General features: G+C 35.8%; 1 pseudogene across 1 annotated transcript in view; it reads left to right on the top strand.

Moving 5' to 3' along the window:
- Nucleotides 1-7170: 7170 nt before the first annotated feature.
- The window catches only part of LOC144375113 (1-phosphatidylinositol 3-phosphate 5-kinase-like), a 51580-nt pseudogene continuing 37018 nt past the window's right edge, over nt 7171-21732 (top strand). Inside the window, exons 1-5 of the transcript XR_013434549.1 lie at nt 7171-7218; nt 10526-10706; nt 12058-12208; nt 15357-15475; nt 16398-16569. The product of XR_013434549.1 is annotated as a 1-phosphatidylinositol 3-phosphate 5-kinase-like (transcript). The remainder of the gene's footprint in view (nt 7219-10525; nt 10707-12057; nt 12209-15356; nt 15476-16397; nt 16570-21732) is intronic.

Consider the following 21732-nt stretch of genomic DNA (forward strand, 5'->3'; position numbering starts at 1 on the left):
AAACATAATGAAAAAGATGATTATCCGGGTTCCAAGGTAGCTGCACTAAAGATGTGAAGCCTTAGAAAACAGTGGATTTTTTTAAAAATTCCATTTCCTCCAGAGATTCATTTTTGTATGTGTATTTCTTAGTCTAGCAAACATGGGAAAACAGTATTTTATATTGCTATTTGTAGGATAATAGCATGATCAAGAGTCAATGTTCGAAATTTTATTTTTTAAAATAATCTTTCATTGGATTATAATTGACAAGCAGGGCAAAATGCTCAAGGTGCATTTTGGACGCTAGAGGGCACTAGCGGAGAAGAAAGCAAAAACCCAGCCAATTTATTAGTTTTTAATATGGATTAACGGATATTAGCATCCACGTCTACTTATTCCTGAAAAAATGGTTATAGAAGAGTGTAAGGGTGTATCTGCATCTCAAATCTCAGGTCTTTGGTCACCTGAGATTGTAAATTTTACTCCATATCACATCTGGTTCACGTGGTTTATTATCCCTTGCTGATTATTAAAAGTAAGCAATCATACCCATTCTTATTCAGGGCATCCTTCAAGTTACCTAAAATATAGTTTCATAAAAAATGTTGGTAACGGGCTGGGGTTGTGGCTTAGTGGTAGAGTGCTTGCCTCTCGCGCATGAAGCCCTGGGTTCCATCCTCAGCACCACATAAAAAAAATTAAATGTGTCCACGGAAAACTGAAAAATAAATATTAAAAAATCCTCTTTCTCTCTCTTTAAAATAAATAATACAAATAAAGGTATCTAAAAAAATGTTGGTAATATATGAGAAAAATGAGGTAAAAATAAAATAAATATAGGATATTATTCAAAACCACGGTGAGTTTAATCATAAAAATATTCCATCAAATCATAAACATTTGCTAGAGAAGGGCTGCAAATTTGTCTCAAAGTCAATGTGATAGGAAAGATGACATGGGAATCTCATAAAACAGTGTTTCTTAGGCCACTAATATAGGAATGAGTAGATTTCAGGTTGACTTTAAATATTATTTTCTTGTAGATTTCACATTGACTTACATTAAAATATTATTAAATATATATTGAAAAAATTAAATGTAATGTACCATATGCTGATAATTCTTACACAACTTTAAAATAATAAATCTATAGACAAAATGGTTAGAAATAAAACTATGAAACAATAAATTACCATTAATAAAATCAATTAAATTTAACAATTGATGTTTGACTGAAATTAGATTGCTGATAGAAATGTGAATATGAAGCTCCCTGCTTACATGCAGGCTCTTTTGAATTGAACTGGCCTATTCTATTGGATGCCACATTATGATTAATTTAACCCACCACTTTCCCCAATTTGGTTAATATTGCATACTTTGTCATTATTTGCCTTTCATTTGATCAATAAAAGAATCTAAATATTTTAATAATATCTAACGCCAAATACTGTCATAAATACAAACTGAAATCTGGGTCATGAAATCTCTGTTAGAATTTGGTTATGAGACTATCATTAAGATAATGAGATTCTCCTAAGTATTCAAAAGCTGTTATATTTTCATTTTGCTGATCTTAGAGAATCTGCATATGAGTAGGGCTTGATCACTGCTTATTCATGAAGATTAAGGGAGAGACAACAGTGAAGGTGACTTCTTGATTTAGAGTTTGGGTGACAGGATACCCTTCAACAAGGAAGAAATAAAGATAGAGTTACAGATTTGATGACCAATATAATGAGTTAAGTTTAAAGTTTGTTGAATTTGAAATGCCTGTGGGACAGCAACATGTTGATGTCTAGGAGGCAGTCATCTGTATCTGGAGTTCAGGAGGGATGTCTGAGTTGAAGAGGGAAGGAAATCTGGTAATCTTTAGCATATACTGATAATAGCTGAAAACAGCATATGAGATCATTCAGGAGTACAGAATCAGAAGAAATCCTATCTCAGTGAGAACTGTGAGTAATACTCACATTTTTAAGGGCCATATAGAAGAAAAGGAGTTCCCAAAGTAAATGGGAAGAAAAATCTGGGGGGCAGTAAGAGAATCAGCAGAGTTTTCATGTCATGCAATGTTTTCAAAAAGCAGGAAATACCACAAAGAGATAAGAAAGACAGTCTGAGAATAATTCTGGCAAGCAGAAGGACCTCATGAATGCACATTTAGTAGAATGATTCTAAGAGTAATTTTGAAAGAAATAATAATAAAAGAGTTTAAAGTATGAATGGGAGGTATAAAAAAGGAGACACAAAAAACTTTTCAAAAAAGTTGATTGTGCCACTTCTATTCAAAATGCTTTATAAAGTTTTAGTAAACATAATTTTCTGTTATCTATATTACTTACCTATCATTTGTCTTGGTTAGAACAGATTAGATCATCTTAATTTCTTGTCATTTATGTTAGTTGTGTTGTTTCCTTTTATTTTTTCATTTTATTGTTTAAATAACTATGACAGATATCTTTAACTTACCTTTTTAAAAACGGTTGAATCATTTCTTTAGGCTACATTGCTAGAATTGGAATGAATGGATAAAGGAATTTTTAAGGCTTGTTAGATCTACCAAATCATTCTATAGCAGGGATATAACAATTTATATAGTTATATAAAGGGTAAAGGGGAGCTAATTTTATTATATCCTAGCCAGAACTGAATTTCATAATTTTAAAAAACATCTTTGCAGCTAGGTGCCATGGTGCATGCCTGTAATCCCAGTGACTTGGGAGGCTGAGGAAGGAGGATCCCAAGTTTGAGATCAGTCTGTGCAATTTATGGAGACCCTATCTCAAAATTTAAAAAAAATAAAAAGAGACAGGGTCCCATTGAATTGCTTAGTGCCTTGCTTTTTGCTGAGGCTGGGTTTGAACTTGCAATTCTTCTTTCTCAACCCTCCCCAAAACAAACAAACAAACAAACAAATAAATATTATAAATAGAGCTGGGGATGTAGCCCAATGATTGCACTTCCCTGGCATGCACAAGGCTCCAGGTTCAACCCCTAGTACTGCAAAAAACCAACAAAAACATCTTTGCATTACCTATTGAAGTGAGTTAGAGCTCTTTGTACAGAACTGACCGACTCCAGGCCACTGAACAGGGAAGTTCAAGATAAGCCTACTGGTCAAAAATTAGGAAGTGCTTTCAATGACAAACAACACCTGACATCATACTCAATGGTGGAAAGTTCAAAGCTTTTCTTCTAAGATCAGGCAAGAATGCCTACTCTTGCCACTTCTATTCAACATAATATGATAGAGCAATTAGGCATGAAAAAGGAATAAAAGGCACCCAAATTGGAAATGAAAACTTAAATTGTCCTTCTTTGTGGATGACTTGATTTTACATGTAGAAAACCCTAAAGATGACACAAAAAAACTGTTAGGAATTATGAACAAATTTGACAATATTGTAGGATACATCAACATACAATGATCATTAGCATTTCTATTTACTAACAACAAACCCTCCTGAAAAGAAAATTTAAATAGTCTCATTTATGACAGCTACAAAAAATTAAATACTTAGGAATGAATTTACTTAAGAAGATGAAGGGCCTGCACACTGAAAACTACAAAACATTGATGAAAGAAATTAAAGAAGACACAAATAAATGAAAAGACATTCCATGTTCATGGATTGAAAGATTTTAATATTGTTAAAATGTGCATATTACTTAAAGTGATCTATAGAGTCAATCTATATCAGTCAAAATTTTGATGACTTTTTTTTAAAAAACAAAAATAGAAAAACAAAGCAATGCTAAAATTTGTATAGAACATGGAACAATAAAGGCTCTGAATAGCCAGTCATCTTGAGCAAAAAGAACAAAACTGGAAGCTTCACACTACCTGACTTCAAAATACACTACAGAGTTGCAGTAACAAAACAGCATAATACTGGCAAAGGAGCAGACACAAGACCAATGGAACAGAATAGGTACCAGAAATATATGACTTTGGATGTTTAGTATTATTTATGGTAAATGGGTTATTCAGAAAGTTGCCAAGAACACACTATGGGAAAAGGGCAGTGTCTTCAATAAATGGTATTGGGAAAACTGGAGGTCCATATGCATAAGAATGAAAGTAGGCCAAGTGGATTAAATATCCAAATAAAAGATCTGAAAATGTAAAACTACTAGCAGTAAATGTATGGGAAAAGGTCCATGTCATTGGCCTGGGCAATAATTTTTTTGGTTATGACCCCAAACTTTAGGCAACAAAAGCAACATAGACAAATGAGCAACACATGAAACCAAAATGCTTCTGCAAAGCTAGGCAAACAATCAACAGAACAAAAAGACAAGCTACGGAATGAGAGGATATTTGCAACCTTGCATCCGATAAGGTGCTATTATCCAAAATATACAAGGAACTTAAACAACTTAATAATAAAAAAATGAAAAACACAACTATAAAATGGGGAATGTATGTGAATAGAATTTTCCTAAGATAGCATACAAATGGCCCATAGATATGAAAAATGCTCAATATTGGGGTTGGGGATGTGGCTCAGTGGTAGAGCACTTGCCTATCATGTGTGAGGCACTAGGTTTGATTCTCAGCACCACATAAAAATAAATAAAGGGCCATCAACAACTAATAAAATATCTTTTAAAAAATGCTTAATATAACTAGCTATCAGAAAAAATACAAATTATAACCACAGTGAAAGATACCACCTCACACCTGTTAGAATGACTATTATCAAAAGATAAGAAGCATTGCAGAGTATGAGTAAAAAAGGGAAGCTTGCATATTACTAATGTGAATATAAATTAGTACACTCATTATGGAAAACAGTATGGAAGTACTTCAAAAAATTTAACATAGAACTACCATATGATTCAGCAACCCCACTTTTGGGTATATGAAATCAGTGTATCAAAGATATATCTGCATTCCTATGTTAACTGTAGCATGATTTACAATGACCCAAATTGAAATCAATCCAAGTGTTCATCAGGCAGGGATGGATAAAGAAAAAATGTGGTATATATGGATAATGGAATATCAGTGAGTCTTAAAAAATCTTTGTGATAATAAAGATGAACCTGGAGGACATTAAGTGGAATGAGTCAGGCACAGAAAATTGATTAGCATCCATATTGATAGTAATCAATATAAAGAAAAAGCTATTTTCAGCAAAATGCAACTAATATATGGGGAGAAATATAAATATAGTACTATAACAATAGTCAATTTAGCAAGAATTATAAATGGAGGCTCAGATGAGTTTTCCGGGAGGATATTTACACAAATCATCTCTCTACAGATAAAATTCATCTGGAATGACTTTGGATGTTTAGTATGAGGTCAGAATCTAAACTGATTTCTCTCCCCACCACCAAATGGTAACCAGTTTTTCATCTTTTTTCCCCACAGATTATACTGTAAGTGAATACAGATATTGGACTGAAAAACTTATTGAGGACATGGACTATAATCATGTTCATAGTTTGATCCCTAGAGTAGTGCCTACTTAACACACATTGTTGGTGACTCAAAAATGTTTGTTACAGGGTCTGGAGGCACATGCCTAGAATTCTAGGTATTTGGGAGGCTGAGGTGGAAGGATGGAAAATGAGTCCAGCCTGGGCAACTTAGTGAGCTATCTTAGAATTTAAAAAAAAAAAACATTAAAAGACTGGGGATGTAGCTCAGCGGTAAAGCACCCCTATGCTGGGGAAAAATAGTTTGTTGAATAGATGTTTTATTATTATTTTTTTAATCATACATGGAGTTTCTATATACATTAAGGTGTTCTTGTCTAGTATGACTACTTTATTCATATGCTCTCTGGGTCTATTTTGTACTTTATTTTAGGTTTATGAAATATTAATATATGGTGGACTGATTTAAGAAAGGGTTTTTTTTTTGGTTTTTCTTCCTAGAAGGCAGAGACTTGAGCATGTTCATAGGCTGAGAACAAAGAGTCACTGGGAAAAGATTGGTTGAAGATACAGTGCAAGATACTAGGAACAGGAGAGTAGATTGGGTGCCAGGAGGATTGAACTGGGAAAGAGCAGACCTCTGTCTACCAGAGAGGAGGGATCCAGGTAGGCCAGGGTAGAAGTGGATATGTGGATGCAGGAAAAAGCTGTGGCAGGGGAGGTTAGGTTGTTAAGGATTGCACCCAAAGTAACCTTGGCTTTTTCACTTGGTTAGATAAGATTCTCTAGAGAATGCTAGTCAAGGTAATATGTGTGTGTGTGTGTGTGTGTGTGTGTGTGTGTGTGTGTGTGTGTGTGGCACCGCAGTAATGAAGAATGACAAGGGGAAGCTGAATACACTCTCTAGAATGATTGCTGAAGGGCCCAGTTGAGGGTAGTGACCAGGTTTTGTACTAGGACAGATTTCTGTGGTACTCTCTAGCAGATGAAAAGATCATCTCAAAGAAAGCTTGAATGAGGATTTGCCAAAACTCTCTGAGGAAAAGAATCCCCAGAATTGAATTAAAATAGAACCTCCCTTTATATTTCTTTCGTTTCTGTGCTCCTCTGCCAAGCCCCACAATTTCAGTCAGCAGGTTTTGGTATGTTTTCTACCGAATCAAAGTGACGATCCAGGTAGCCTTAGCATCTGAAACTCAAAACCTGAATGAAAAGCTTAGAGCCAACATCACTAACTCTGGGTCAGGCACTCTGCCAACCGCTTTTCATGAACTGTTTTACGTAATCTTAAAAAAAAAGTATGTGAAGTGGGTACTGCTGTTATTAACTCCATTTTACACACCAGAGGTCTGACGCCTGAAGAAGTTAGCAATTTATCTAGGGGAATTTGCCTAGCTATGGTCGGAGTCCTGCAAGTCTGACACCGGCGTCTTTGCTCTCACCCACTGATCAGCGCTACATAAGTCAAAGTCCGGGTCACGAGAACGCCGAGCACTGTCACCCATTAAGAGTGCTCACGGTGTCGAACACATACGGTAACCGCGGCCCAGCCAGCACCCGTCTGGTGCCCAGGACACCAAGCACGCATCCGGTGACCCACACGCGTGACGCTCACACCCGCTGTGATCCTGGCTTCCTCAAAAAAGGCGGAGGATGCCTAGCTTTGGCCAAGTGGTCCAAGACGACACTCTCTGGGCTGGACTCTTTCTGCCTGAGCGTCTGATCCGAACGTCGTGCGGGCGGGGAGGAGGGGGCGGAGTCGGCCCCCAGGAAAGATTGCGGATTGGTGGGGAGGAGGAAGGGGGGGCGGAGCCTTGGGGGGAAGGGAGACGCCGCATCTACCACGTAAGCATCTTTGCTTCCTGCCGCAACAGCCAGCGACTGAAGTAACCCTTCGCTGCGCTCCGGGGCGGGCTCCCTGCACCTGAGCCGGGTGAAGCTGGGGTTGGGGTGGAGGGAGGCCGGCGGGGCTGGGGCGGGAGGCCCAGATAAAGGAGAGGCCCGGGGTGTGGCCAGCTGGGGCTGATAGTGGGAAGAAGGCCGGCTTGGGTGCTGTGCGGGCCAGAGCGGTGGGGGAAAGCTGAGGTGAGGGCGAGAGATGGGGCTCCTTCGCTGGGTTGCGGCTGGGCCAGGAAAGGCCAAGAACCTGTCCCAAGCATTAGCTGGTCTTCCTAATTCCAGGCTGCCCTGAGTCTGGCGAGTGAAACGGGAGCCACGTAGGGCCCTTCTTGAAGAGGGTTCCTTGAAACATTTGAAGTTCCCTTGCACCTCTTTTAACCCTCATGCCCGAACTTATTTAGGAGGAGGAATGCCCACTCCTCTTCCCTTTGAGTGGACGAGCTCTGGTCCATGTGTCAGAGGTACATCATTAGGCTGGAAAAGAAAGCTCATAAGCTACAGAACTGGTAACAACATTGGGCTTTCAAATATGCGTATATCTCCTTAAAAGCTTGTTTCTGCTATTAAAGGCGACTTTATTTCAACTCAAAGTGTTTTGGGGAGACTTGGTTTCCAAATTAGTACTTCCCTTTCTTAAAGAATGTTCTCAGCAAGAGGATGAGAATGAAGTGGGTGGATACTTTTAGGAATATGGGGTCTTCTGCCTAGTTTAGAGTTTGTTGTTATTAAGACATTCAAGAAATATGAAAAATGCTAGAATTCTGTATCAAGCAGAATCGGTTATTTCTGTGTATCTGTGTATAATACGTTAAATTATTAAGATGTTAATTCCGTGCATTCATTTAGTAAAAATTAGTACAATGACAATACAGATAGTATTTTGGCATATTTGCAGTATTTTATTTCGAATTTATTTGAATCTCGTTTTCTGCCTCTCCAAAAGGTCCTACTCTGTCATTCTTACAAAAAAATATTCTTAGTTTTCTTTTTCTTGAGTTTGGGCAGGTTGACTCCTCTGAGAGGCAAGACTAATTTCCTGGGAACTGCCTCTTTCTTTCTGGAAAGAGTAATATGGATCAGTTTTGGTATTCCTTTAGTATTTTTGTTGGCAAAAATTGAACAACAACAACAACAACAAAACTCTTTGTTGGTGGAAGCCAACACTACTAGTATTAAACTGTCCTGCATTATTAGATACAATTTGAGTATTTTTTATAAAAAAATACTTAGAGATAACTAGGCTGATACTTGGATATTCTAACTAAAATTTTGATATTGGCTGATAGAGCCACTTATTTCCTACATTTAATACCCCATAGCCTACTGATTAGCTTTACTAACAAGGTAATATGCATATACTACACTAACCTTGAAATGGAAAGAGGTGGAGTGCTGGTGATACATCAGAGGTCTTTTGAGTAAGTAGATAAATACTTCTAATTACCTGTCAGGAAGGAGTCCTAGTTTTTATAATAAGCAGTTATTGAGTTGTCAAAAAATTAGAGTTGTAATGTAGTTTTTTCAGGATTTAATATCATGTAATTATTATTGATAACTCCATGTGATTGTATTTATGTTGTAGAGACAATACTTGCTATATGTTAATATTGTAATTTTTTATCTTCATATCTCCAAAACCTAATAAAAGTTTCATGTTTAGTTGATCTTTAGAAGTAATTCAAGGTAATTCTAAGGCTCTTTATGCAGGTTTTTAACTCTGCTTCTGATATTACTTTTGTGAAAGTAGAATATAGGTTGTTTTCTTAGGTCTGAGGTTGCTATTGTCATTATGTCCTTCATCTCTAGTACTCTTTTAAAAAATACAGAACAAAAATTTGAGTTTGTACTTAATCAGTCACCATCTTATTTTCTAAGTGTTGAAGCTGGAATATGGAGTGTCATGATACTTTGGAAGGATTATTAACTAGAAGATGATATTAAAGACTTTTTCCCTTTTTCCTTCTTCCTCCTCTTTTCTCACTTTCCCCCCTTACTCTTTTTCTTTTTCTCCCTGCCCCAGCTTCTAATAAATATTTATTGCCAAAATTCTGTTTAAGTTAGTGGTTTCATTTGTGCTTGAATTAAAAGTCAATTAAATTATTAATAAAGCAAAGTCTTGAGTAGTCTTGAGTAGCTAGAAAATAGCTTATAGGCTAGACTTGGAGGTCTGTGAAAAGCTACAAAAATAATTTCAATCTAAAGAATTTTGTGGTGAGATTAGATGCAGGTTCCCAAACTATCTTTGTGACCTGCCCCCAGGAAAGTTATTTTAGATTCAGAGTACCTTGGTTGCCTTGAAGATAAAAATGTAATGAGGACTGTTTTATGTACCTTCCAGGATTGTAAAAATAAAATGAGATGGTGCATATGATTTTAGAGAAGCAAAGCATTTACAAGAGTGTAATGTCCTCTTTTTAAAAGTGTAAATTATATTAGAAACTAAAGCATTTTAATGACTAACTAGAGGTATGCATGGTTCTTCTGGTTGAACTATAACTCCGAATAGCAAAATATAAATCGGTGCTTTTTTGGTAAACTCTGATGTGGAGATTTACTGCTTTGGCTGAATTATGATTTTTGGTAATTTAGGGGAAAAAGTCCTTTAGGAAGAACTTTATCTTGATATTTATATAGGGTTAAAGGGGAAAATAGCAAGTTCATATTCCTGGGAGGAAACATGATGGAGCATAGCTTATTGATTTGAATAGTTGTCAATATTCAAATAAGGTGTAACTTGAGCTAATTGATGAGTTTATATAGAAATGTCATTAAAGGATGACTATTTTATTTCCTTTCTTTAGGTAGATATTTTTTTTTTTGTTATATTTTTAGAGGGAAAAGCTGAAATAAGTAAGATGGAGGAATTTATATGTTGGCATAAAACCAGTTTCCCCCTATAACTTTAAAAAACTATTAAGTACCTTTTTTCCCAAAAACTTTTACAGATACGAAAATATTTTTCTTCTTTGCCTGCTCACATTTATGCCTTACCTGCAAATTTTTTAATTTAAAAAATTTAAAATGATTTTAATAGTAATGTTTGAAATTAGGTTGACCATCAGTTTTAGGTGTTGAGATTTGATTTAGACAGCAGTGTTTTTAAACCTTCACTTGAGTATGCTAAGCTAAATTCACTGACTCTTTGGTTTTCATAGGTAAAAACTCTCACAGAATAGGACCTTCCAGATATATGCATATTGTTTGAAATTAACTTTTGGCTTCTGAAACAGTAACTTTTTTTTTTCTTTTGTAGACTCATGAAATGGCCACAGATGATAAGACTTCCCCAACATTGGACTCTGCTAATGATTTGCCTCGACCTCCTACCAGTCCTTCTCATCTTACACACTTTAAACCTTTGATTCTTGACCAGGATGAACCTTCTTTTAAGTCAGCATATAGATCTTTTGTAAATCTTTTTCGATCTAACAAAGGTAAGACTTACTCTTAAGCATCAGAAACCTTACAGTTTTGATTCTTTATAGTTCCCTTATTCAACTTTCATGTTGTATCTTTGTGAGAAAGTGAAATATTAAGAAGGTGCTTTATTCATATATCACCAGATTTTTCTGCTTAAGAAGAAAAAGCTAGATTTCTTTTTTTTTTGGGGGGGGTACTGTTGAACCCAGGGGTGCTTAACCACTGAACACATGCCCAGCCCTGTTTTATATTTTATTTAAAGACAGGGCAAGAGCTTGTCTTGCTGAGTTGCTTACAGTGTCACTAATTTCCTGAGGCTGGCTTTGAACTTGTGATCTTCCTGTGTCAGCCTCCTGAGCTGCTGGGATTAAAAATGTGTGCCATTGAGCCCAGACTAGGTAGAATTTTTTTTTAATATTGTTTTTAGTTGTAGGTGGATACAACACCTTTATTTTGTTTAACTTGTTTTTATGTAGTGCTGAGGATCGAACCCAGTGTCTCACACGTGCGAGGCAAACACTTTATCACTGAGCCACAACCCCAGCCCCTCAGTAGAAATTTTGATAGTTCTAATTAAGTTTATTAATGGTTAGGTTTAAAGTACTGTAAAAACTTGGTACATTTTTAAGATGATAATTTTTAAAAAATAAGCTTTAATTTTTAAAACAGTTTTATTAGATTTATAGAAAAATTGGAAAGATAATGCAGAGCACTTAGTTTACCCCTACATTCAGTTTCTGCTATTATTAACATCTTAGGTTAGTATTACTATACTATCAGTATTACTGCACTAATGTAAATATTTTACAATTTTCACTAACTACTGTATGTATTTTATTCAGTTTTAAAATTTTTACATAATGTCTTTTTATTGTTATAAGATTCCATCTAAGATATTATATTATGTAGACTCTTTATAAGATAATACTCTATTTAGTAAACGTTTATTGAGCAGCTACTATATTGGGTGCTATTTCAATAGTACAAGGAATCTCTTCCATAAACACAGCAAAAATTCTGGGCCTTTGTGTAAAAAGCTTGCATTCTGTTTCCTCAAATTTCAAATGAAAAGTAAAACAGAAAATCACATATACCAAGGGTGTGATTATTGGCTTATAATTTTGCTCTACTCTTTGGATTTCTTTCTTTTTAAAAAATCCAAAAGCCTAATTTTAAATTATGCATGTAATATATACATACATATATATAAGTATATATATATATATATCTATGTGTGTGTGTATGTATGCATATATATAATATAGTTGTCTGGAAAATTTCATGTTTTCTCTTTGCTGTTTTCTCTTTGCTGAATTCTTGTGTCTCAATTTTTCAAATAATGTCAACCTTTCTTTTGCTCTACAGAGAGAGGAGAAGGGAGCCAAGGAGAGCACCCTTCTCCCAGTGGAAGTTGGTCCAGCCCTCAGCTCCCTTCAAGGACACAATCAGTTGAGGTCACCTGTTCCTTATAAAAAACAGCTTAATGAGGAACTTCAGCGACGCTCTTCAGTGTTAGGTAAAACAGTGTTCTTATTTCATTCTTCTAAGATCTTTCCACAGTCATTGTTTCCCAAGTTATTTATTGACTTAACTTTCTTGTTGTTTGGAATAGTCAGGTACTCTCCAGAATAAATAAAACTATTACTTAATTAGTGAAAGAATTTGTTGATATCTGAATAAAAGCTCTTAAACATATCACTAAACTTTGATTTAGGCAAACAACAGACCTCTTGGCTGCTTTTTGATTAATTACTTGCTTGAGTTTCAGCAGAGAACAATTTGCAGCATCCCCAGGAGAACACAGGTTAGTTTCAGTCTTGTGAATGAATTCTGTGTCTGTATTTGGGTGCTAGTGAAATGTGATGTGCATGCCTCTGGCTGCAGAATTCTTCAACTCCATTGCTGGGCTGCCACTTGCTCTTGGCCTGTGTCCTTTGTGGGGTGCAAACTTGTATTTCTAAGTAGCTAAATGCAAGGGGCTTCACAGTTTGTTATTGCCGGTATGCGGAGCATTGCCATTGTAATTCTCACAGCTTTGTCTCCTTTTTCAACTTATAATTCATGGATAGTTGCTTTATATTTTGAGACTCAAGAATAATTTGGTCATTCTAATACTTACATTTTAGTACCACCTCTGAGGTATTACTAATGCTAAATTAAGTTTTCAAAGTGTTTAAAAGTGTTTAAAAAGTGTTTCAAAGTGTTTAAAAATAAGTGCAGTTTAGATACAGTGATTATTTCATTAAATTGTTTTAGATAATTCTTTGTAAATTTGGATTTAGATATCAATCTCTCATTTCTTTGTAATCTTTTATTTTCCACCCAACTAAAACAAAGCACACCTAATATAAATCTGGCAAATAGTGAGTTTGAGGCAGATTTTCCATTTTATTTTTTAAATTATTATTATTTTGTTGTTGTTGTTGTTGTTGATGGACCTTTATTTTATTTATCTGTTTGTGGTGCTCAGAATCGAGCTCAGTGCCTGATGCATGCTAGGCAAGTGCTTTACCACTGAGCTACAACCCCAGCCCCAGATTTTCCATTTTATAGTAGTTCCCATTATCTGCAGGGATATACTCTAAACCTCCCTTCTTTTCTGTACCAGTAGAGGCTTGAAACCACAGATAGTACCAGACCCTATGTTTTTTATCCCCATATGTACACATCTGTGATAAAGTTTAACTTGTAAATTAGGCATAGAAAGAGAGTAACAAAAATAACTATGACAATAAATATATTAAAAATTATGTGATTGTTGTCTCTTTCTCTTCAAAGAATGAGACAAATGTTAAAATTTTTAGACTGCAGTTGCCTGTGGGTACTTGAAACCTTAGAAATAACTGCAGTCTGTTTAGGTTAGTGGGAGCTCCATGGGTTATTAGACTAGAGTGTTTAAGCTAATTGGATGTTCATCTTTTTTGTCAGATCACCTCCTATTCACCCTTAGATTTTGAAACAGCTGGAGTGTCTTAACTTTTTGTCACTATGACCAAAATACCTGATAGGAACAACTTTTAAGAAAAGTTTATTTTGGGTTCATGGTTTCAGAGGTTTCACTCCATAGTCAGCCAACTCCATTACACTGGGCCTGAGGCAAGGCAGAATGTTAGAATAGAAGGACATGGTAGAGGAAAGCTGCTCAGCTCTTGGCAGTTAGGAAGTAGAGAGAGTGAGTAGCTAGGAACAAAATATAATGCCTAAGGATATACCCCTACTGGCCTCCTTCTTCCAGTCATGTCCCAGCTGCCTGTAATTACCACCCAGTAATCCATTCAGATTATTAACGCATTAAATGGATTGATTCACTGATAAGATTATAGTGTCCATAGCCTAAACATTTCATCTCTGAATATTCGTGCATTAACTAATTTGAGTTTTTCAGGAACACCTCATATCAAAACCATAACACTAATCCAGGAATAGAAACTGCAGTAGTTTTGGTCCACAAGAAAAGTACAGTTACCTACTAGTGGCACTTTTGGTGGGCATCTACCATTCTGGTTACAAAGCTAGAATCTGGGCTTGTTTTATTATAGATAGATTTATGTTTAGTATTGCCATTTCAGTGAAACAGCTGGAGTGTCTTAACTTTTTGTCACTATGACCAAAATACCTGACAGGAACAACTTGTAAGAAAAGTTTATTTTGGGTTCATGGTTACAGAGGTGTCAGTCCATAGTCAGATAACTCATCTTTTTTGTCAGATCACCTCCTGTTCACCCTTAGGTTTTGAAATAGCTGGAGTGTCTTAACTTTTTGTCACTATGACCAAAATACCTGACCCTTTCAGTTTGGAACTACAGGGTTGGGTTGGGTGCAATATAGAAGGATAGGACTAGAGTTTGAGCAATTCTCTGGCAGTTATAATATGCTTGGACATTTGTCAGATTTTATCATGGTCAAATATACCCTCTTGGATGTTTTGAATTCTATCAGAATATTTTTTTAAAAATATATTTATTTTTTAGTTGTAGCTAGACACAATACCTTTGTTTTATTTATTTTTATGTGGTGCTGAGGATCAAACATGCTAGGTGAGTGCTCTACCAATGAGCCACAATTCCGGCCCTCTATCAGAATCTTTAGGGGTGAGTTATTTCTTTTTGATGATTAGCCCCAGAAGTGAGCCATTTGATCCTATTGCTTACCTATTTGACTATAGAGACTAAGCTAAACTAACCACATTTTTTTAACCTAAATTCTTAACTTTAATGTGGTTTATTTTATCAGTTTTTTTTTTTTTTTGCTCCTTTTATGGCTAGTGTTTAATCCTCTGGAGTTGCTTTTTCTTCTGTTAAATGTCCAGCAGGTATTTATTATAGGTTGGGACCAAAGAGCAAAAGAAATCATTACTGAATTCTGACCATGTAGATGATGCTGCTGTTTTAGGCCTCCAAACCATCAGCTCAGATAGTTCTTGTCTTAGATAGCTCTTACTTGCTTGTGAAATAGTATTTTACATGGCAATAAGAAATACTTTCAACAGTCTGTTACCCTTATAAAGACCACCCTTAACTCTCAACCTATGTCACTGGTTGGGAGAATACAAGTAATAAAAGCACTTCACATCACATAGATGCAGTGTTTTATATAGACACAATGAACCGTTAACAAGATTGCCTTTGTTGTTCTCTCTCTTTTTTTTTTTTAATATGACTCAGATACAAGAAGGAAAGCAGAACCTACCTTTGGAGGTCATGATCCTCGTACAGCTGTTCAGCTTCGAAGCCTCAGCACAGTATTAAAACGTCTCAAAGAAATCATGGAGGGAAAAAGCCAGGTAATAATTAGTGCTTTGGAAGATTTCTTCTTACATACTTTTTGGGATCATACCATTCCCACTGAAAAATGACATAATATGACTTGAAAAAAATGTATTTGTTAAGCTGGGTGTGGTGGTGCAGACCTGTAATACCAGAGGCTTGGGAGGCTGAGGCAGGAGAATCTTGAGTTCAAAGCCAGCCTCAGCAACTTAGTGAGACTCTATTTCTAAATGAAATATAAGAATGGGCTGGGGATGTGGTTCAGAGGTTGAGTGCCCCTGGGGTTCAATCCCTGGTACCAAAAATAAAGAATAAAATGATAGTATATTTATTATTTATTTCAGTTGTGAAAATCACAATTTTTTAACCTAAGTTCTTAACTTTAATGTGGTTTATTGTATCAGTTTTTTTCTCCTTTTAAGGCTAGTGTTTTTTTCTCCTTTTAAGGCTAGTTTCAGGCCAGGATCTGTAGATATACCCCTATGATTCTTTTTAAGAAGCTTTATTATTTGTGTGAATAAATAGGGTCAAGTTTCCTTTTATTTTCATGTCTATTTGGATATAATGGACATGAGGATAGCACCATAGTTTTTGAAAGACCATCTGTCATTGATTGTGCTGTAAATCTTATCACAAAAATCATGTACACATTAGTGTATGCTAAGCTACTTTTTTCTGTTCCATATCTCCATTTTTTTTTGTCCTTGCACCAGTACTATTTAAAATTATATAGCTTTTGAATAAGTCCTGAAGGATGGTAATGTAAATCCTGTTTTATTCTTCAGGATTGTTCTTGGTCATTTTGATCTTTTGAATTTCTTATGAATTTTAGAATTAACTTCTCATTTCTGTAAAAAAAAATCTTCAAGGATTTTATTTGCCATTACAATATAAAAATCAGTATTTTCAAGAAGTCTTCACACATTTTTATTGTTATAGGATAGTGACCTGAAGCAATACTGGATGCCAGATAGCCAATGTAAAGAGTGCTATGACTGTAGTGAAAAATTCACAACCTTTAGGCGCAGACACCATTGCCAACTATGTGGGCAGATTTTCTGCAGTCATTGCTGTAATCAAGAAATCCCTGGAAAATTTATGGGCTATACAGGTAAATGCATTTTATTGACAGTATTACAATTTTTAAAGGTCATAAGTATAAAATAATTATAATACAGGACCAACAATAAGCCAATTTTTATTTTGGGCCTTGTGTGTAAGGCGTGGGGATGCAATAGTGAGGGCGACAGCGCTTCACAGTCAAGTGATAAAGTAGATGGAAAGTTAAAAAATAACTAGAATAAAAGACAGTGTATCATAGATACTAGCAGAAAGCTCTAGGGATGTTAAAAGTTATCAGACAAGATGGTTAGAGTAGATTTCTAATTTATATTATTATGAGAGTTCTTATTTTTAAAGTTTTTTATTGACTTATATGACACTATGTTTTGGCAAATTGTATCTTACTCTTATTCTTCCATAAGGAACATAGTCAAATTTTAGCAATACTGAAAATTCAAGTTATTTGTTGAAACAGAAGAAAGCTGACAATGGTGTGTGGATTTATGCAGTGATTTGGAGTGGAAGGTGGACCGAAATTACTCAAGAAAATGCTCTTGACTTCTCTCATGTTATTTTTGTTATTGTATAGATTTTCCTTTTGCTTTCATTCACTTGAAAAAAAAGAAACTAAAATTGCTACAGAGTTCATTATCTTTCATCCAGATTGACTAGAGCTTTTAAGAGATTTTCTTACTCCTAGTTTTTCCCTATCTTGAATTCATTTTTCATATTCAAGTCAGTATTTGTAGAATGCCAATAGATCATGTCAGGTTATTTCCCTGCTTAGTACTCTTAGTATAAATACCTTTTCAGGGCTACCATTACCCTTAGGATAAAATCTATCTCATACGGTTAGGATTGATTTCTTTCCTTTTTATTGAGGCACTTAACCACTGAGCTAGATCCCTGGTCTTTTTTTTTTTTTAATTTTGAAAGAGGGACTTGCTGAATTGCTGAGGCTGGCCTTGAACTTGTGATCATCCTACCTCAGCCTCCTGTGTCACTGGGATTTTAGGTGTGTGTTCCATGCCTGGCTGGCATTTTAGTCTCTTAGGACTACCATAACAAAGTACAGGCTGAGTGGCTTAGAACAATAGAAATTTATTGTCTTACAGTTCTGGAGGCCAGAAGCACCATAATAGAGGTTAAGGAATCAATGTATAGATTTTACCAGTTGCTGAATATGTCTATATCAATTATATACTCTAGAACTGATGAAATAACCACAGAATGGGCTTTGGGGACCCACTAAACTCACTGTCACATGTACCTGAGCTAAAACTCCCATCAGTTGCCATGCCTCCCTAAGCCTCTGCTGTGACTGGTGAACAAGAGTGATGTTTCAGTTTAGAGTTAGTGCTGGTAATCCCTGAAAAAGTTGACTGTTTCCTTGCTTTAATTGTATAGTCACAGTATTCAAAGGCCATAAATCTTTTTGGCCCCTGATACCTGAGGATCCAGTTATCCCAATTGCATTTGGTTTTCCTGGTTCAGTGGTAGCAGTAATTTCTTATCTAAAAAGAAAAGCAATAGCAGCCAGAGCCCTTCAGGGTTTCTGAGTCTCCCCTCACAAATTTATGTTTCATGGTTGTGCTGAAAGGTATATCTTTCAGGGATAAGGGAGTAGGTTTTATATGGCAAATCCACTCTATTTTATGTGTGTTACCAAGTATGATTTATTATGGGCAAATCATAGAAAAAGGTTACTAATATCCATAGATAAATTCCTTAAGTCATATGTAAAGAGAGACTATTATTAAAAGTTTACTTTAGTTTTCTGTCAAATCAAACACTACTATCACTTACAACTAGATTTTTTATGCTTTCCAAGTATTAGCACAATTAGCATTACTTTATAAATAATCAAATCATAACTAGGTCCCAGTGGTTTTGTCCACATCCAGATTATTCAAGTTATCAGGAAGAAAGTCTTTTGTTTACTTTAGCTTTTAGTTCCTGGTGATAGCTCCAAATACAACAGGTATGAGAAGCTTCTGCTTCCATATTACGAGTATCTTGACCAAATAAACCCAGTAGCTGTTGAACAATGAATTGAGCTGTACTGAGTTCCTCTGCAGGTTTGGCTACGTTAGCCAAACCAGTACATACCAATCCCTGTTTCATAATTGGCGTCAGGAAAAAAAAACAACACAAATACCTGTTTTTGTTGATTGTAGAGGTACAAGGTCTAGGGTACTCCTCTGGTGATGTCTTTCTTGCTAGCAGAGCCCAAAGGTCATGCAGAGCATCACATAATAAGAGAGAGGGAGTGTGGTTATGTATGTGCAAAATTGACTCATTCCTGTTTCCTAAGCTCATGTATTCCTTGCTCTGTAGTATATTAGGGAAGTTCAGGCATTTTATCTTCATTTTTAATATAAGCCACCTTTTAAAGATTCATATTTTTTAGCCAGTCAACTAAATAGACTTAAGAGCTTTTTTTAACTTCTCAAGCTGCAAGATTAAATCTGGAATCTCTATTTAGTGGACCCATATCAGTAAATTCAACTTGAGCCAATTTTCTATCCACTCTTATCCTATACCCTCAATAGCCATCTCACACATTCCTTGGGTTTTTGTCTATATTAATTGGAATAGTCATGTGGTTCTTCGGGTATACCACATACATCCTCATTGGTCTTACTTTGTACCTTACCTTTAAGACCTGACAGGTCTTGACTATGGGATGGAGGTACTAGGAATAGATCTTGAGGGGAATTAGAAGTGTCTTGCAAGGCACCTAACTCGAGGGAGGGCATTACAAATTCCTGAAGCACAGCAGAGTTAATTTCGGATGACTTGGAAAGGCTACTTCTGACAGGAGGTTCAGATTTGCGGGTTTAATATCCTTAGCTTCTTTTGGCTTTTCTCATATATCTTCATTCTAATTTTCAGGATCCCATTTCTTTCTAATCAGTGTCCTCACTTTATTAGCAGACATACTGCAAGATTGGTAATTGAAGTTATGGGTTTGGTATTTTTTTTAAACAACTGAAATTTGTTCTCCCATTTCTGCATTTCTGGGGGCCAAAAGCTTGGAGTCAAAGTGTTGGCAGTCTTACTTCCTTCTGGAGGCTCCAAGGGAGAATTCATCCAGGCTTCTCTCCTATTTTCCGGTGGTTGCTGGTAGTTCTTCATGTTCTTTGGCTTGTGAACAGATCCATCACTCCTGTCTCTGCCTTTGTTGTTATGTGTATTAATTCAGCCACTTGTACTTTGAGAATTGGTTAGATATTCAGCAATCTTAGCACTGAGGCCACAGAAGATAAGGGATTCTTTCAGGGAAGACAGAAACTTTTAATTAGTTCAGTTCTTGAACTGGGAATTTGAATCCTGAGGTTATTATTTTATTTCTCTACTTTGTGTAGTGCAATTAGGAACAATAAGTTTATCTTAATATACTTATTAGTTTGACAAAAATGTTCAAAGATTAAATACATAGTAACTCATAATCTTGCTTCTTATAAGTATTTGATTAGGAGTATCCATACATAGGTGATATTTTGCATGTTTGTATTGCTAAGCACACCATAGATTATCAATATTCTCTTTGCTGTTAGAAATAAAATCATTAGTGCCTTTCAGTCCAATCAGAGAACCAGTTCTAGAAACATGAAAGCCCATTCAGGAACCTTATCCTTAAAATTCTTTTCCTTTGGAACCATTCTTTTTACCAGTTTTAGTTATGTTTGTGTGTCTGGTGCCAAAAAATACCTGACAAAAACAATATAGAGGAGGGAAAGTTTATTTTGGCTCCTGGTTCCAGAAGTTTAATCCATGGTCAATTGAGTCCACTGCTCTGGGCCTGAGATGAGATGGAGCTTCATGGCAGAAGGGAGTGGTGAAGGAAAGCTGCTTAGTTCATGGTGGGGTCAGGAAGCAGAGGAAAGACATGAACCTAATGACCCACCTCCTTCAGCCACATACAAGTTACCTACAGTTACCAGGAGGTCCATTTAAACTAGGCTAGACTGATCAGGTTACAGCTCTCACAATCCAGTCATTTCACCTTATTACTGCATTACTACAGGAGCTTTTGAGGGACATCTCATATTCAAGCATAACAGTACCAAAATCTGCATTAGTGAGAATTCTTTAAAGAAACAGAATGAATGGAGTTATACACACACACTGAGCAAATGAGTGAGAGAAGTTTATCTGTATTTTAAGGAATTGGCTCAAGTGATTGAATGATTGTGAAGGGCTGGCAACTCTGAAATTCTCAAGGAGGCTAGCAGGCTGAAAACTTCTATAGGATTTCTGCCTTGCAGTATTTTCTTTTTATTCTGGAAATGTTAGTCTTACCTCCTCAGACCTTTAACTGATTGGATGAGACTCACTACCTTATGGAGAATAATTTGCTTTACTTCAGTATTTGTAAATATTAATCATACTCCCTGAACCCCTCAACCCAAGATAACTGTTTAGATTACTTGACCAAACCCCTTGTCTAGCCAAGTTGACCCGAGATTAACCATCACAAATGGGAATAATATATTTAGTGCATAATTGCACATTGAGACGCTGAATAAATGTAGAATACCTGGAACAATGTCTGGCACATATCAAAGGATCCATGAATATTAAGCAATTATTATGGTAATAGTAAAAGTAATATCTATGCATTCATCATGTAGCATTTTAAATTATATATGTCCATCATCTCCAGTACACTGTGAGTTCTCTGGTGGCAGGACTGTGTCTCATCAGCCTTTATTTTTCCATCATATAATACACTTATATGTGTAGTGGCCTTTGCTGATGAATGTTCTAATGAAATGAAACTTTCCTGGTCAGGCTTGACGGTCTTTATTGGTTTGATAACTTTAGTTTTGAGAGCTGACTGGTTCAGGTAGATTTCCTTTAATAGTGTAAGAAACAAACCCACTTTTGTAATGGTAAACTGTAGGTCTTTCAGGAAGGAAGTAATTTCACATCCTCACTGAAATTCTGCCTTGGTCAGTTGATGGTAATTATCCTAGTGCTTTGATTATCCTAGACTGGTGTTCACTTTGTTGTTACTGTTTTCTGGGGTCCTGATTGAAGTGGATGCAGATCTATTTTTCTTAATAGTTTTAATAGATTTTATCTTTTAAATTGTGGTGACAGAAATTAGTATATCAACAACTGACATTTTATTTTGATTAAGATACATGTATAGTTTAATAAGATTAAGTAGTATATAATAGTAGTTTTAAAATAAAACAGAGGT

Source organism: Ictidomys tridecemlineatus, chromosome 2 (assembly GCF_052094955.1).
Source record: "Ictidomys tridecemlineatus isolate mIctTri1 chromosome 2, mIctTri1.hap1, whole genome shotgun sequence".
NCBI classification, from domain to species: domain Eukaryota; kingdom Metazoa; phylum Chordata; class Mammalia; order Rodentia; family Sciuridae; genus Ictidomys; species Ictidomys tridecemlineatus.